Genomic DNA, 2105 nt, shown 5'->3' on the forward strand with positions numbered 1-2105 from the left:
CTCTTGTTTCGTACTTGGTTTATTATTTATTCAGTATAAAGACTACGTTTATTATACCATGCTTTCATCAGAACCCACGTTGATGATGAGTCTGATTAAGGGCTAATCGTTATCGTGGGGTTCTAGCAGATTAATTTATGGATTTCTTTAGTTAATTTGTTTCGATGCCTTAGTGTGTGGTGATTGTTTGATAACCTAGTTTTGGTTGTGCTTATTCGTCTTATGAGCGTCGCGAACTTATAAGATAGCGTGTTAATTCTTATTGAAGTGAAAGTGAATTTAAGGGTTTAGAATTTGCCATGCTAGCATAGGTTCATGTATTTGTTATGCATGATTCGTAGGTAATTTTAACTATCTTACTTGCCCTATATAATCACGATAGATAACTTGTGCTTTAAACCATTATGTTGTCAAATTCTATATACATATAGGGTCTCAATATAATTGGTGTCTATTCAGCCTCTATCTTTTTTGTGGATGTCTGGTAGTGTGGTAATCGTACAACGAAAGTTGGCGTTTATCAGTTTCGTGTTATCTAATTTGTATCATCACCATTACATGCTAAGGTTAATAACAAAAATGCTATTGAATAAATTATTTAATGAAGTTAGAATCCCATGTTTGTGTCATATATTATTCAACTCTCTTTAATCTCCTAGTTAATGTTCTCTAGCATAATTCTCAATAGTTAATCGTAGTATAATCAAAACCCAAATTGTTATTCGTCTTAGCATTGAATAATAGCCATATCATTGTTGCATAAATCGCATAGTTAACCTAAATCAGTCTCTGTGGAAATGAACTAGAAATAATTCTATATTACTTGCGATGGCGTATACTTGCGTGAATTTTAGCGCGTGTTTAGCGACTAACAAGTTTTTGGCGCGGCTGCCGGGGACTCGGTATTAACTTTTAGTTTATGTGTTTGTCATCAGTGATCGTTAAAGTTCATTGACTTGGATATTGTTACTTACCTACTCTTTTCCTTATCGTGTTTCAGGTACTCTGGTGAGCGTGTTTGCATACGCGTTCGCAGGCTCGTAAGAGAACTCCAGATCAAGCCGAGGAGGAAGCTGTAGTGATTCGAAGGGAAGTTTTTGAGGACGAAGAGAAAGTGGAAGAAGAAGAGAAAGTCGAGGAACTAGCTTTAGTAGTGATGGGAGATCAAGCAGAAATTCCTAAGGCTTTGATGGACTATTCTCAGCCTAAGATCAATGATATTCAGTCGAGCATCATCAGACCAGTCATCTTGGCTAACACTTTTGAGATCAAGTCGAGCACGATTCAGATGATATAGAACTCAGTTCAGTTTGGGGGTTCTCCTACAGAAGACCCCAACATGCACATCAGGGATTTCATCAAGATCTGCGACACTTTCAAGTTCAATGGGGTGACTGAAGATGCTATCAAGTTGCGACTCTTCCCATTCTCTCTGAGGGATAAAGAAAAGTGCTGGTTACATTCTCTATCACCAAGGTCTATCACCAAATGGGAGGATCTTGCTCAAAAGTTTCTCACTAAATTCTTTCCTATCGCGAAGACTGCTGCAATCAGGAATGCTCTTACTCAGTTTGCACAGCAAACTGGAGAATCTCTGTGTGAGGTTTAGGATCGATATAAGAAGATTCTAAGGAAGTTCCCACACCATGGCATACCTGATTGGATGATTATAAACTGTTTCTATAATGGTTTGGGCGCTCAGTCTATACATATGCTCGATGCAGCGTCTGGTGGAGCCTTATGGGCCAAAAGCTATAATGAGCTTATGAGTTAATTGAGCTTATGGCAACTAATGAATACCAGAATCCTACACAAAGAATGTTGCAAGGCAAGGTAGTAGGAATTCTGGAAGTAGATACAGCTACTGCTATAGCTGCTTAACTTTAAGCTTTGATGATGAAAGTGGACTCTTTGGCTAATTATGGAGTTAATCAAATCACTAGTGTTTGTGAACTTTGTGCGGGGCATATGAAACTGAGCAGTGTGCTATCTCTAGCGAATCAGCTCAATTTGTGAGTAACTTTCAGAGATCACAACAGCAAGCTCCAACCGTTTATCATCCCAATTACCGCAATCATCCTAACTTTAGCTGGAGCAACAATCAG

At 38.3% G+C, this 2105-nt stretch overlaps 1 non-coding gene across 1 annotated transcript; it reads right to left on the minus strand.

The window, feature by feature from the left end:
- Window positions 1–1546: 1546 nt before the first annotated feature.
- Window positions 1547–1653, minus strand: LOC141676341 (small nucleolar RNA R71). Its single transcript, XR_012556937.1, has one exon. It is a non-coding gene; the product is annotated as a small nucleolar RNA R71 (small nucleolar RNA).
- Between the last annotated feature and the right edge of the window lie 452 nt (window positions 1654–2105).

Source organism: Apium graveolens, chromosome 7 (assembly GCF_009905375.1).
Source record: "Apium graveolens cultivar Ventura chromosome 7, ASM990537v1, whole genome shotgun sequence".
In the NCBI taxonomy this organism is placed as follows: Eukaryota; Viridiplantae; Streptophyta; class Magnoliopsida; order Apiales; family Apiaceae; genus Apium; species Apium graveolens.